At 50.1% G+C, this 15,949-nt stretch overlaps 1 protein-coding gene across 30 annotated transcripts in view; it reads right to left on the reverse strand.

Annotated features, from left to right (window-relative positions):
* The window catches only part of MAP4 (microtubule associated protein 4), a 2,534,981-nt gene that overhangs the window by 1,768,345 nt on the left and 750,687 nt on the right, over nucleotides 1–15,949 (reverse strand). The gene's annotated exons all lie outside the window — the stretch shown is intronic.

The raw sequence follows: 15,949 nt of genomic DNA on the forward strand, positions 1-15,949 counted from the left end.
GCATAGTAAACAAAGTTAGAGAAGTTGCACTCATGTAATGCCATTTATAACAAAGATATTGTTTTCGGGGACAACGATTTTTAATTTGTGTGCTGTGCCAGCCACCACACTTTCTCAAATTAAGTTCACCCTCTGTCCATATCACACTTGAGCTACATTCCTAAAGTGGATCAATTTCAATAGCTAAATAATGGTCACTTAAAGGGCATTGTTTATCCCCTCAACAGTTTTCATAATAAATATTGTAAACAATTGAGGATGCATCGTTTCCCGCATTCTCCTCTTCCCAGCACCTTTCATTCAACTAGAGTAACAGGTTTCAACACAGCCGACAGGGCATGCCCCATACATCTATTGTAGAGCCTGGAGCTGCACGTGGCATTTTAACGCTGTGCTGCCTCTCTATGCCATGAAAAGCAAGGGTGAACATGTGGTTAAAAGGTTTTCCTAAGATCGATAGGGGGCATGGGCCAAGAGTAGTAACCCATAACCTTCAGCTGTTGGAATGCACAATGAGCAGATATCCCCCAAAGATATACTGAAGTAAATGCAGAAATACCCCCAGACACTCAGAGAAAGTTAAATAAAGAGGTGGCCGAAAGGAGAAGCTGTAACCGGCGAAACGGACTGAAAGGAGGAAAGCGGGCAGAGCCGAAGGGACTGGCAAATTAAACATGGCACAGGCACACCATCCCGAACAGGGCTTTCAATCATCATAAGTAGGAGGTGGCTGGGAATCACTGGAGGAACAGGCCCATACACAGGTGGAGGTAGGAGGAGAAGGTGAGCATTGAGCAGACGCACCATGGTTGGGAGCGGGAGGCCTCAAAGACGCAACAGACCTGGTAGAATCACTGCTGAGATTCACGACAGAGACAGCACAGGGTCCTGCTGTCGAGAGACTGGGCGCCCCCTGGGTAGGTAGCACGACCATTACACAAAGGGGTGCCGCAACAGGGAGGCAGGGGTTGCAGGGGAAGAACCACCTAATGCACGAGGAGGCAGCCTTAGAGATTCGATAGGGAGTCACGCAGGTGGGCCAGCAGTGCTGGAGAAGTCCCAACATACCAATCCGCCCATAAGAGTTGGAGGGAAAGCGAGGCAAGATTAGAGTTTAGACAGTGGGGACCTACATGCCACCAGAGTGAAGCACATGTAGGGGGGGTGAAGAAGGAATGCTGAAATGGAGGAAATAGAGGCCTCTAGAGTATGAACACAATGAAACAGAGGCCCACACACACAGTGGTATCCACCAGAACATAGAAGTTGCCCCCGAACAGAGCAGCGCCAGGTACTAAACGACAGAGGTGGTCCCAAAACCCCCTCCTTCACAGGAGACCGAGGTGAGTGGAAGTGGAAAGGACAAAGGCATAAAGGGAGTGGGGGGGTAGTGGTTAATTGAGGGCTCACCAGAATCGCAACTGATGGGGGAAAAAGGTCACTTCCTCCTGAATAGTGCCTCAGCAGAAATAAAGCCACCCCTGAAAAACAACCTTGAGGCGCGAGGCAACCCAGCTGGTACGAGGAGGGCTGTGGTCACGTGCCCCATGCAACATGCTATTGAGACACTTCAAAAAGTACCATAGAATCGATGGGACGCATACAATGGAAAAACTTGACAAAAGGTTTGAGATGAGGAAGAGAAGTTCACTGGGGTGAACAAGGAGGATATAATCAACATTCTGCCGGAGATCCGTTCCCGCTGGTAGGATATTCAGCAGTCTGTTTCAGAACTCAGTGGAAGAGTTGAAAAGGTAGAAGACAGATTGGAGGGCCACGAAAACCACCAACTGTCGGCAGAGATTGTGGAAATGAAATTTGAGACTTCACTGCAGGACTTGGAAACGAGGGAAGACTAAATGAGATTAGGAGTGGACAACATGGAAAATAGCGAAAGAATAAACTATTTCAGAATCTTAGGGCTAAAGGATAGATGTGGAACTCAAAGTAAAGGGATGTGGTTGGGAAAGAGATCAGCATAGAATTAGCCCACGGAAGAGGGGGCTTGGCAAAGATGTCCAGATCAATAGTAATGAAATGCCATTGATATAAGGAAAACATTTAAATCCTGTTGAAAGCAAGAAAAATAGGAAATAAGAGTTCAAGGGATCCAAAGTGAGAATCTTCCAGGATTTTTCTTGATTGGGACTTACAAGAGAAAACGCGGGCAGCTGAAGGCATGGTTAACATCCCAAGGAATCATACAGGTGGAACCTCCCATTTGCATTGACATTCAAACACAATAGAGAGAATTATAGGAAGAAGAATGGTGAGGAAGCAAATCATGTGCTCTCACACGTCCAAGACAAGTAAGGAGAGTCACAAATGATGCTGAGGGGCAAGTGGCAGGGCAACGTGGGAAGGAATAAAAGCTCTGGGCTGTGAAGGAGAGTCCTGGGGCACGAAAGTACAGGAATATGAATATGCCTTCTCCAGGGAAAGACATGAGACAGAAAAAAATGAGACACTGCGACTATTTGATGGTGCCTTATGAGTAGGGCGAATAAAAACAAGATTTCTTAAAATGCAGGCAGAGTCTGGCAGAGTCTGAGGAGGTGTTGGAGGCGGTGTGCTGACTTGCTTTGGTCGGCTTTCTTTTTCTACATTGCTACACTGCAGGTCCTAACTCTTCAAAAACTCTTTCCCCCCCGCGAGTAGGCGCGGAGTCTGGCAGAGTCTGAGGAGTGTGAGGCAGCCTGTGTGGCCTGCGGTCTCCCTCTTCCTTACTGCACACAGCTGTCACGTTCTGCAAACATGAGCGCCCCCTGCCCCACAAGAAGGACTGAAAACATTGTTCTCAAAGATGCGTGCCCAGCTGCAATCTGTGGAGGAATCATCGCCATTGGACAGCATGTGTGCACTTTAAGTCATGCAAGTTCCACCACATGTGGTGTGCCCAAGATGTTTTTACCTCACCTATCTCCCCTGTTGCTTGATAACGTACCTTGCTTGCCTCCCTGCTACCTTAACGAGGACACGCGAGAAGGCGGACCTCTGTGCGACTCTGATCTCTCTGAACATTCCTATCATTCAGCCTTACAACAACCGATGGCCCAGGGCGAGGGAGGAGTTAGGCACTTTACCGTCGGTGGGCATTCCGGTATTGACCCCCCCATTCAAGTTTCCTCCTTCTTGCAATTTGTCACGCCATTTGCCACGGCCACTTGTAATCGCCCTGCTGCGGGTGTTGGCTTGGCAGGCATACAAATTACTGCCATGCGGCTTTTATGGACCTATGTGCCTACCGACTCAGCCTTACGAGAAGCCCACGCCCTGCCCTTCGGATGATGTATTGCCGAGGCGGTCGATGTGCTAGCGCGAGTTTTATGGGCTGTGTGGCTGAGCCTTTTGGTGCCAATGCGCAGTTCGAGCAAACAGAAGAGGAAGTTTTCGCCTCATCTCACGACACGATTGTGCAGAACTTTCAGTCCAACAAAACAAAAAGGTACCCAACAGGTCCCTTACATCACTGAAAATAGACGCAATTCCATGGACGTCGTGAACAAGCTACTGCTTGATCTAACGCGGATTAATAAGGATCTACTTCAGAAAAACATGGAAAACAAAGCACAGGGAACTGGGAATCAAAACTTTCTAAAAGAAACTGACAATCTGTAATTCAAGGGTGCCCCCTGATACCCTTCACAAGAATGGAGGGTTCTGCTAAACGTAGAAGATCTATGGAAAGCAGCTCTTTTAGCCAGAGATGCTCCCAGAGAAAGAAATCCAAATTGGACAACCAAGTCAAGAAGAGTGGTCTTGGAAACACTAGGGTGTCTCCAACTACAGAGTATGGTGCGAGGAGCTTGAGGTCTCTTGTAAGACCAACGTCATCATCGGACTGCTCTTCAGCCGACTCCTTGTTGATGGAACCCCCTATCCAAAAATCAGGAAATCTAAATACTACCAGCGGCAGAGGTCAAGAGGAGTGACCAAGGAAACAATGAGTAAGGGCAATGCTAACTGGACAAGAGATCTACAATTATGGCCTCCATGGCCATAACAATTGCGCCGTTTACCAAATAGTATGAACACATCGAGAATATCAAACCCTCTACACTTTCATTGCAGTACTCAACACAAAACTTCGACATTGAGAACAATAGCATCTACCTAAAGGACGATCAACATACTTTAAGTAACAAAATTGAGTTAACATTAAACACAATCACAGATCAAACAAAAAACAACAATGCCGAAAAAAAACTATTAGCCAAGGTGGCAAAAAAGGCACTGGGCTTCTTTAGGAAAAAGTGCGTAGAACCTGTTCACCAAGTACATTCAACAAACATTGTCCATCAAGCAGTGGGAAATGTCTCACTTGATTCTGTTAACGTAATAAAAGAAATTATTGGCTCAGACGTGACCCAGTTGTGGAAGACTGCCCCTGGCTCAAACTCATTATCTGGTACCCCCTGCTGCACTTGTAAATGAACAATGCAACGATGACCCGAGAGGCCTGAATACAGCACCTGGCACTACTGAAAAGAACTTTCAAGTCCCTATATCATCACAAATTCACTCAAGGGCAGTCGACAAGCAAACAATCCCTGACTCAACCTCATTAACTGAGGCATTAGTAAATAGTCTCTCAACCAGCAACATAGCTCTTCAGAATCCACAAATTGCTTCAACTTCAACCTCAAATGTCGTCAGTGCAACCAGTTACGGGATATGGCTCCGAACCGCCCAGGTCTGTTGACAATGGTGAAAAGAAGCGGCCTGGTCCGTTTGATATTTTCAAAGGCAACCTTAGCTTAGACAAAAAAAGGTATTGTCAAAGCCTTCCCAAAGTGGCGTGATGACAAAAATAAATAAATCAATAAATCAACCAAATAAAGCGAGGCGTGGAAACAATTCAAGAAAATGTCTACGCAACATAAAAACAGTCAATGTAACTGTCAATACCAACAATCTGACGAAGGAGACATGCAACTTAAAAAAAAGTTTGGCTTACGACTAGGACACACAAAATGGCGCATCTACTGAAACGGTTGGTGCCAAAGAAGACTCAATCGACCTGACCAATCTGTCTACCTATGAGGACGAGGACATAGCTGCAACACACGAGCCAACTCCTGCGTAGGAACCCAAGGATTTACCCGCGGTCGACCCTCCAAAGATGGTTGCTGTTGAGGCTCTACGGGTACCCGACAAAAATAGACGGCCAAGAATTTGCACGTTAGTCCAACCAACCTGTCTCGTCGTCAGCGAGAAAGAGCCAGTTCTCCCTTTCTGACATTGGAAGAAAAAAGGGAAAAACTAGCCATGCCGGTCATTATATCTACCCTAAGAAGTTGTATACTGAATAACTGGCCTGGCACGCAGTGCAGCCCCGAGGAGATACAAAAATCCCAGCACAGGCCACAAGCCCTGGCTAATAGCCGATTACTTGTGCACAAAACAGAGGGCAAGCATCGGTCACAAAGGACCAGCTCCAACTACACAAGTGGTGCTACAAAAGACAATGCTTATTTCAAACTGATTCTGGAACGAGTAGAAAACTCTTGATGAGTTCATTCTAAACCAACAAATCGTGACACGGCTGTTTCATCCACTGTTTGAGGGCCATCGATTCAGATGACCTGAAACTTGTGGAATTCTACAACGAAACTAGAAACGACAAAGTGATTCTACACAGACTCCAAAATAATTAGCGTCATCCTGCTAGAAGCAGGACCTGTCCTGCTGTCCCTTGGTTTTGACATCTACAAGGTACCGAAGGAACTCTCAAGAGCTACTCACAGTCCAAACTCCAATAAAAGTCTTTGCGAAGAACCCCTGGTGGCGACTTACACATAAGTCCCCACCTAATGCAATCAATTTATCGCAGGCACCCGTGGACATGAACACAAAAAAAAAAAAAAGAAGCAACTCCCAAAGCCATGGTCGGTGATCAAATAAAAATAACCATTGAGGGTCTAGGTGGATCTTCGTCCAACACGTGCAACATTGCAACACACCCAGAATCATCAAATAAACAGAACCACCGGGACGGAATTGCGTCAGCGCTAAACAATAGATCTGCAAAATAATGCCAAGAATCTGTCGATCAGCCTGTATTTACTTTAGGATCTTGGAACACAAGAGGCTTTATCCATCTGTTTCAAACACCATGGCTACATGACCTCGACCTGGTCTGTTTACAGGAAACCTGGCTAACGGAATGTCCCAGCTTACAAGACTTTGAGCTAGTCATAAACCCAGCCTCAGAACACCTCAAAGGAAGACCCACGGCCGGGTTACTGATTGCTGTAAGGAAATCCTCTGGATTTAGAATACTTGAATCTGCTAACATCTCGCCATATATTCAGGCTGCTAGGGTCGCAACATCACGATTGGTTAGAGGCGATCCTGAGATTGTGTATATCAACTTATATTGGAACCATGCTGCCTTTGGATCCTCGGCCTTCATTGACCAGGTCACCACAATAGTAGAAGAACTGCTCGAGGATTGTAGCTCTGCGGAACTAATCATTTGTGGCGACCTGAACATCGACTGTGTGAGCCATGACAATCGCAAAAACTCAACAAAAAAAAGGAGCCTATGTTCAAGACCAGGCCGCCCTTAAATGGGGCCTTGAAATGGATTCCAGAAAGATGGCAATGTTAAATGGAAACCTGGAAGGTGACATTCCAGCGAATCGAACATGGAGAAGATGTGACCAATGCTCAATTCTCGATTACATCTTTGTCTCAGAATCAGTCCATACTAGAGCCACTCAGCTAGAGGTCACAAGAATGGAACACAGAGACCATGACATGGTAAAGTTGAGCTATAAGTCCTCAAGAATGTCAGCCCAATCAACGTGGACGCGTCCTGTGTCTTTTTGCGCTGGCCGAATAAGACTCGAATTCAAAGACGAAGATGTGAACAACATTGTCACCAGGCTCCAGTACGAAACAGGTGTGATTGAATATCAATACCTGTTAATGCAGTTTTCAGAACAAACAGGGCCTGAAACAGCAGAAGTTTGTTCACAAACACGACCTTCAAGTACAACAGAGGAAACGAACAATGTGATGTGAGATGAGAAACATTCCGACAGCGGACACTGGAGTTTATCTCGCACTAAAGAAACATGCCAAACAAATACAAAAATTGGTGTAAGGCTCACAATGCAGTCTTACTCCAAAATGACTGAGGAAATGCTGGCCAAGATGGCGAACAAAAACTCTGCAGATTTCTGGAGGCTAATTAACAACAAGTTTGCACCTCAAGATGCGCTTCAGGCGCCCCATGGTCTCAGAAGTGTCTTGGGTGGAATATTACACTGCTATTTTCAACAAGAATGAGAGTTCCAACGACTGGCGAGCTTACAAACTTGATCATTGGGATCTAGAGTTTGATCGAGCTAACATCTTTTGCTCAATAAAGAAAGCGAGGACGCCGACAGTCCCGGGACCCGATGGGTTTACCAACTATACCATCAAGCGCAACTCTGAGGCATGGGCAGATTTGTGCACAAACTTATTTGAAAGAATAACAACTAAATGCGCCACCCCTTCCTCGTTGGAAAGTGCAATCATCGTCGCCATCTTTAAAAAGGGCAATCGGGCCAACCCGAAAGACTACAGGCCCATTGCCCTTCTTGATGTCTTAGGCAAGATTTACGCGACCCAACTACAACAAATGTTGCTCAAGTGGTCAATCGAAAGTAATCACGTGGACACAAGACAAGCCGGATGTGTGAGAGGTGTAAGCTGCGGCCTCAACATCTTACTTCTGAACCTGTTCAAGATGGAAGCCATTAGAACCAACACTAAAGTCTATCTAGCAGTGATAGACTTTTCTCACGCCTTTGAGTGTAGACCGTGAAATCCTGTGAAAAAAATTAAGTGCTTGGAACTATCCCCCAAGCCTTATCGAGGCCATCGGGGAACTTCACACTAACACCAACATCAAAATCAGGTTGGACCGCAGCGGGACACTATCTGCTGCAATAAACACCTTTAAAGGCGTGAAACAAGGCTGCCCATTGGCAGCCATTATTTTCAACCTTTTATCAGATATTGGCGAAACACTTAGTGAAGTGCCTACTTTTCCTCCCAGGATTCACAGGTCACATGTCAGCTGGCTTATCTATGCCGTCGACTTAATACTCTTGGACATGATGCCTATTGGGTAACAACGTAAACTTGATACTCTCGAAACATACGTGTCAAATAATGGACTGCACATTAACAAACAGAAGTGCAAAATACCGATCCTTCAAAATTTGATGACGGAAAAAAAACAAGCACAGGAAAAATGTGTGGTAGCCCGAAAAATCAAGTCTGAATACCACCTCCAACATCAAATACTTGGGCATGCAGCAGAAAAGCTCTAACGTAAATGATGCACCTTGGGCAGAAATAACGAAAACTAAATGCCTACAATTGGCATGCCAAGCCTCAGTCATTAATAAAAAAATACGGGAAATTCTCCTTAAAGCCCACGGTAGCTTTTTACCTTCAAAAAGTGGTTCCGGCCCTAATTTACGGCGCAGAAAGCGCCTTCGGTTGTTCACACGAACTGTGGAAAACTCTGGAAAATATCTTCTGGGTTAGAGTATTACAACTAACCAAAGGATCCCCAACTGCGTGTATCATGTACGAATTGGGCTTAATATTAATCCACGCCAGAGTGTGCTGGAACTTACTAAATCGTTTTAGGAAAACCATAGCAACTACTCCTGCGCCGCAGTTCAAAATACTACATAACCCCGACAAAGAGAATGAGTATACAGTCTTTTCCAGGTGGGGTAAGCAATGCCTCGAAGGAGAATGATATCCTTGTCTCAACATTATCAGACAATCCTGAGTTAGCAAAACAAACAAAAAAAAAATATGGAGATCAGACTGATGACTAATATGTGAACAGAGAGCCCGACTATTGAGTGAAGTTCCAACTGAAGTAAGAGCCTATGGCGAACTGCAATCTTATCTACTGCAATTTCCTGATCAAAAATCAAGACGCTATATATGCAGTTCAGAGTCACAGGGTAATTCATGGAAATTTGCACAAAAGTGTCGCACGCGGCTGGCGCACAGCGTGCCCGTGCGAATGTCTGCGCCAGCCGCGTGCGATAAAATAATTTCCGCGCACAGCGTATTCATGGATTCTCGCCTCCAAAAGCAGACGTGGCGCAGCGACCCTGCAGCAGCGCCAGTTACGCCCCCAAGAACGCCCTCGCGCATGGAAAAGCCATCAAGATCGCAAAACCATCGCAAAGGGCTGCGCCAACCCTGGACCAGTTTACCGGACTGGCAAACAGCAAACGCAAAGATGGGAACGTGTATTACGGGTTTCGGGAACACGCGTGCGCGAGAAGTTTCACACGCGATCTGGCCTGGGGGAGCGTGTGCGTGTATTTCAGAGGTGCGCGAAAAGTTTCACACGCGAACGGGCTGGGTGTGTGTATTTCAGGGGTGCGCGAGAAGTTCCACACGCGATTGGCCTGGGCGCGTGTATTCCAGAGGTGCGCGAGAAGTTCCACATGCGAATGGCCTGGGTGCGTGTATTTCAGGGGTACGCGAGAAGTTCCACACGCGATCGGGCCTGGGGGAGCGTGTGCGTGTATTTCAGGGGTGCGCGAGAAGTATTACACGCGAATGGCCTGGGTGCGTGTATTTCAAGAATGCGCGAGAAGTTCCACGCGCGATTGGCCTGGGCGCCTGTATTCCAGAGGTGCGCGAGAAGTTCGACATGCGATTGGCCTGGGCGCCTGTATTCCAGAGGTGCGCGAGAAGTTCCACACGCGATCGCGTGTGCGTGTATTTCAGGGGTGCGCGAGAAGTTCCACACGCGATTGGCCTGGGCGCGTGTAGTTCAGAGGTGCGCAAGAAGTTTCACACGTGATCGGGCCTGGGGGAGCGTGTGCGTGTATTTCAGGGGTGCGCGAGAAGTATTACATGCGAATGGCCTGGGTGCGTGTATTTCAGGGGTGCGCGAGAAGTTCCACACGCTATTGGCCTGTGCGCGTGTATTTCAGGGGTGCGCGAGAAGTTCCACACACAATTGGCCTGTGCGCGTGTATTTCAGGGGTGCGCGAGAAGTTCCACACGCGATTGGCCTGGGCGCGTGTATTCCAGAGGTGCGCGAGAAGTTCCACACGCGATTGGCCTGGGCGCGTGTATTTCAGAGGTGCGCGAGAATTTTCACATGCGATTTCAGCAGGGTACGTGTATTTCAGGGGTGCGCGAGAATTTTCACACGCGATTTCAGCAGGGTACGTGTATTTCAGGGGTGCGCGAGAATTTTCACAAGCGATTTCAGCAGGGTACGTGTATTTCAGGGGTGCCGGGGAGTCCTACATGTGATTTGGTAGTGTGGGTCCACCCAGGTGTTCCCTGTACACTCTCCACGGCCCCTGCAGGCAGCCCACACCACAGGGGACTACCCTGCATCCCTGGTCATGTCGCCCAGGTAGCCCACCCAACATGGGCATGCCCCCCAGCAAAGGCACATGTCTCCTTTCACTACTGTTCACCAACTCATGTCCCCTTGCACCCGCACCCCCAGCATTGCGGGGCACCTGCCAGCAGGCCCCCACTCATGTCCCCCTGCACCCCCACCCCCCAGCATTGCGGGGCACCTGCCAGCAGGCCCCCACTCATGTCCCCCTGCACCCCCACCCCTCAGCATTGCGGGGCACCTGCCAGCAGGCCCCCACTCATGTCCCACTCATGTTCCCCTGCACCCCCACCCCTTAGCATTGCGGGGCACCTGCCAGCAGGCCCCCACACATGTCCCCCAGCCAACATGTCATCATAATCTAGATCCCTGGCCCTTATGGTCAGCCTCCAAATGCCAAACACCCACCCGAGTATTGCATCCACCCACTTAGAAATGGCAATGACATGATAGAACCCCAATTGCAAGTTTGGAAATGAACACATGGCCCTCACATACACCCAATGGGTGTCAGTGAATCTCAAAACCCATATCATGATATGCATGATACCAATGAGATACTTGTCATGATGCCTACCTCCAAGGAGCCAGGTCCGACCCAGCAGCCCCAGAGGCAGGCATCATTTCCCCCAGGGGAGTGCCAGCGGGCCCAAGCTGGGGCCCTTTGGACGCAGTCCTGGCGCCTTAGGCGCCAGGCTCATGTTGGACCTCTGTCCTGGCGCCTTAGGCGCCAGGCTCATAAAGCTAGACATGTGTTCAAGTGTTTTTATGTGCACTTACCTGATGCAGACCATGCTGCCACATCCAGGCCCTCTTGAGGCCTGAATGGAACTACTTTACCTGTGGGACTACTTTCCACCCGGGTGTGGTCGGGGAAGGATACATACCTGATCGGAGGAAGGATACACACTTGGAACTTCTTCCAAAGCTATTTAAACCACACCCGATCAGCAACTCACGCTTTGCGTTGTTCTGCTCCTCGCAGCTGGACGCTCACCGTGTCAGCTCCTGCATCTGGACTTCAGCCACGCCTGTCAGCATCCTGGGTCACCTGCAAAGGGAGACAAGAGACCTTACCAGCTAAATCTGCTCCACGGAGACATCACCGACGATCCTGAAAGGGAAGACATTATTTTTAAAAGCATTTCGTTACGATCGCTGCAGCGCTGCATTTCACTCACCTTTCCTGGGTTCCTCCATCTTCAGCAGCGATCATCCGGATACACAGCCACTTCCCAGAGCCTAGAGAAAAAGACAAGAATAAGAGGTGAGAGAAGGAAGGGAATAAGACTTACCTGTTGGGTCATTCCCATTTCATTTCGGGTCTTGCCGCTTCCAGGCATTTTCCGGACCCCGGCCCCTATGGGGAAAAAAGACAGACATTGAATGAGCGTATGCAAAGACAGTTCCCGAGCGTTCATCCAGAACTAACCTGCCATTTACTGGAACTGGAACTGCACGTTTCACTTCGGGTCGGCGCCATATCTCCGGCATTCTGAACCCCGGCCCCTAAGGGGAAAAAAGACATAAGCATTAGCGCTTGCTGAAAAAAGACAATGAACATTATTATTAAGCTTGGACTTTTGAACTTGCAACAGAACTTTTACAGAGCCTTACCTGAATAGTCAAGCTTACCTGAACTCCCATCAATCCTCAATCCAGTGAAGTAACTGGGTTTCAACGCGCCCCTGCATCAGAAGCAGGATGGAGAGCTCATCCTTCCTGACCCTAAGGTGAGACTTCACGGGGAATCGTGGAAGGGTATTGTGGAGGGTTGGAAGAGAGTGGGAGGCTTGAGCATAACTCAGTCAGTAGGTAATACTCCCTTTTCACGCACAGGGGAATATTCCTGCGAGCCGGAGAAGCCAGAGTAGAGGGCCCTTCCTGTCCATCTACAGAGTCCAGCGCTTCACCATTGAAGAAGCATCATCACTCGAAGCCAGACCTGCGCCTCCGTGGGAATCAGGTGAGCGTTACAATACTACAGATTGAAGTTTGATGAAAAAAATGTATTAAAAACAGCATAAATGGAATTAAAAATAAACAAATGACAATGGGAATCAAAAACCAAAAGCAGCATGTCCGTAAAATAATGAAAAACGACAAATCATAATCCAAAGGAAAGGTGCCCAAAGCCACAGTTCAAGAAAGTAAATCCAAGGTAAAAACAAAACCGAAAACCATTGCTCCGTGGGTAAATCCAAAAAAAAAAAAGAAAATCCAACAGTCAACTACCTAATAAAAATAAACTATATACAAAAATGTGGCCCATTGTCCAAAAGGTCCAAAATAAATAAAAAAGCAAAGGAAACCTAACACTAACTACATAACTATTTACAAGGGCAGTGGGCTAGTCCGACGGCTCACTGGTTGTTGTCATGGGCCAGGGCATCATCGAACTCCTGTTCAATGGCTTGGAGGCAGGCATGTTCCCTGGCCCCGAGGTCCCGCAGGGATAATGCAGTGTCCAGCTCCAACTTCCTGCGAAGACCCTCGAGGCACTCAGCCCGCCTCAGCGCCCTCCGCATGGAGTTCTCCGCCCTGACCATTGTGAGCCGTTCCTCCTCGGCCCGCTGCCGCTCCATACCCATCTGCTGGCCCAACCGCTCCCACACGGAAGCCACTCCAATTCCAGGGTTCTCCTGCCCTCCGGCCGATGCCTGCACCCCTGATGTTGATGGCCCCGAGCCATGATGCCTCCCACATCGAGCCTGCCGCTGCCTCCGATGCAACTGCCTGTGCCAGCACAACGGCATCCAGGCTGATGGAATCCACTGACGCTGTCGTGCCCGTGCCATGCCCGATGATGCCGTCACATCCTCCATCTGCTGGGGTCCAGTTGCTGGTGTGTCCACCCCTGCTGCACCTCCGACTCCCGACTGTGGCAGGGATGGGATCCCCACCGAGGTGGCTGCATTGGTCGGGGCAGGTCCACAGGGGGCCCTGGTGGCATCTGGGCCGGAAGACGGCATGGAGTACGACTGGCGCATAGCCTCCACAGAGGAGGAGAGGGTCGCCAGAGTGCCCGACACATGTACGAGACCCCCGACCATGACCGCTCCCAACTGGGCCACGTTGCCACGGTGCTCTTCGTGATGACGTGCGTGCTCCCCCCCAGTAAGCACGCACCTCATTAAGAATGACAGCCGTGCGCAACGCGACACCAATCAGGACCTTCTCCATACGGCCAGGGGTCCCCTCGTCCGCAGGTGGAGGGGAGTCAGATGACATGGACATCCCCCCTACCTGCGGCGGGCCTGGGATGGGGCATCCCTGCTGGTGCATGGTGGTGCAGTCACAGTGTCAGGGACAGTGACATGCACAGGCACCTCCACGGCGACCTGTGCTGCCTCCTGCCCCTGGACTGCACCACTTGCACCAGCAGGGATGCCCCCACCAGGCCCCATGTGCGGCTCAGTAGCGGCCTCCTCCTCCTCTGTGGAAACCACCAACCTGGATGGCTCCACACCGTCTTCCGCCGTTGCAAGCCCCTGTGGGGGCTCACCCACCCCTTCCGCTGCAGCCGTGGGGGCATCCCCGCCGCTTAGCTCCACAGCGCCGTCTCTGCCCTCTTCTTCACTTTGCGCTGTGTAGAGGGAGACATAGAACACAAGTATCAGGGTACTGTACAATGGTCCCCTAGACAGGAAGCAACAGCAGATGAGTGGCACTGTCAAAGATCACTTCCATCATGTCCCTCCACAACACATGGGTCAGTGCAGGCAAAACACATGCAGTAACAGGCATGGCGCATGCTATGGACATAAGCAAACATGTCCAAGGGACTCTTGAAGCATACAATGTTTTTGGACTCACATGCATCATGGGTCATGCCTATCACATGCACACACTTCAACGTACTTTCATCCAGCTGGACTCGTACACCCCAGACACAGTGGATGCAAGGATAACTAGGCTGCATCAGTGATTCTGAACATTGTCACAGACATGTGTCATGCATCCATGGCATTCACAAGTCACAGACACGCAGGTCAGAAATATAGACATGGACACCATACATGTACATGGCATCAGCACACATCCCTTACCCCCACCCATGTCCAGAGACTGGCATGCTCTCATGTGTCCATTCCGCATAGGGCTCCCCAGGTTGCATTTAAACACATACACCAACCGTGTGCTTCACACATTACTGGTCTCACATGCATGACCATGATGTCCCTGCACACACACACACACACACACGTGTACATGGCCTATGTCACACATACAGGCAAGTATCAGACAACCAGCACACTGCAACATTCCCTGTCTCACACAGCAATGCTTGGCCACTTACCGCTCGACTCCAGACGGGTCTGCCTCTCAAGGATCTGGGCATGGAGCGCTGGGCGTACGTGTTCCAGGAACCTCAGCTGGATGGTACTCATGCTGCCCCGGCACCCCTCCACGAGGCGCCGGGCCTTTATGAGGGTCCTGGACCTGAAGTCCTCCCAGCGCTTCTTGACTTGCTTGATGTTGCGGGTTGCCACCCCTTCCGCGTTGATGGCAACCACAAAGTCGTCCCAGATCCTATCCCGTCCTTCCTTGTCGGCGCGTGGTGATCTGAAGAGGGCATCATAATGCCCCAGGACAAGCTCCACCAGGACACCAACTTCCTTCTGACTGAAGCTGGTGGCCCTCTGCCCCTCTGGCTAGGGGTCGCCAGTGGTCTCGGATGGTGTTTGCCCCGACATGGCGACCCCCGAGGCAGGCGTGGGTGGGCAACTGGGTCCTGGGGCTGGGCTGTGGAGAGATGGTATCTCAGTCGGGAGTGTTCTGTTCCAGCAGGGGTGGACACAGCAACTGGACCCCTGCAGATGGCTGATGTGCAGGCACCAAATGGCAGGGCACGGTGGCAGCAGGCAGGCAGCAGATGGCTCGTGGGAGGCTGCTCGGGGCTCTGGGGGGCAGTAATTCGGCCTTTTGGGCAGGAGCGTGGACTTCCGTGTGCTTACGCGTGGCCAGCTTGATACGGAGTGATTTGGCACGTGAAAATTCTGCACGTCAGCGTGTAAATCAAGGAAAGGCCCTTAGCGCATAAGCGCGTCAGCACGCATACGCGATTCCATTGGACCAAAGGCCCTTAGCGCGTATGCGCATCTGTGAAGTATCGCGCACGGGCGTTGCTTTTCGTGGGGTGCGGTGCGTGTGTTTTGCAGGCGTTGAGGTTCACACGCTATTACTTCACAGCGGGTGGGTGTTGGCTACGCATTCTTCTACACGCAAGGCAGACAGTGAGTGGTACCCTGCTCCCCCAGGCCCGATCGCGTGTAAAACCGCCCGCGAGCCCCTGAAATACACGTACCCCGCTCCCCCAGGCCCGATCACGTGTAAAACCACCCGCGAGCCCCTGAAATACACGTACCCCGCTCCCCCAGGCCCGAACGCGTGTAAAACCACCCGCGAGCCCCTGAAATACACCTACCCCGCTCCCCCAGTCTCATGATGCCCGCTCCCGGGGAGCCGGTTCAAGCCCTGCGTCCCCGAAAGCGGACATCCAGTCCCCAAGGAAGGACCCAGCAACCCATATAGGGGCCCTTTGGAGAGTGT

The sequence above is a fragment of the Ambystoma mexicanum genome, chromosome 2p (genome assembly GCF_040938575.1).
Source record: "Ambystoma mexicanum isolate Mex_15411 chromosome 2p, UKY_AmexF1_1, whole genome shotgun sequence".
NCBI classification, from domain to species: Eukaryota; Metazoa; Chordata; class Amphibia; order Caudata; family Ambystomatidae; genus Ambystoma; species Ambystoma mexicanum.